Below are 440 nucleotides of genomic sequence, written 5' to 3' on the forward strand. Positions count from 1 at the left end.
GTTAATGGGGGGATGAGGACACATTTGTAATACCTTAACCGATAAAGAAATTTAAAAAAATAAAAACTTCCTAAAAATATCAAACATGAACAAAAAGAGTGGTATCACTGAAAATGACAGAATAGGAAACTCACTGAAAATGACAGAATAGAAAACTCCAAAAACTACAAATACACTGGAAAAAAACCTTCAGAATCAACCCTCAACTTTTCAGGACTTTGGAAAATAGTAAAAAACATACAACCAGAAAAAGTTTGATGAAGGAAGACGCTTCTGCGTTGTATTAAGAGGATGCTATGACTTTTAAAATTGCCCCCCTACCATCTTCCACTCTCCAGATTAGCAGTGATCATGAAAATGGCAGCCCACATAACTGATGCAGCTTTGCTACTGCCAGAGGGAGAAATATGGACCTTATTCTTTAAAAATTGTGATTTATT

The sequence above is a fragment of the Myotis davidii genome, unplaced genomic scaffold (genome assembly GCF_000327345.1).
Source record: "Myotis davidii unplaced genomic scaffold, ASM32734v1 scaffold249, whole genome shotgun sequence".
Classification (NCBI taxonomy): domain Eukaryota; kingdom Metazoa; phylum Chordata; class Mammalia; order Chiroptera; family Vespertilionidae; genus Myotis; species Myotis davidii.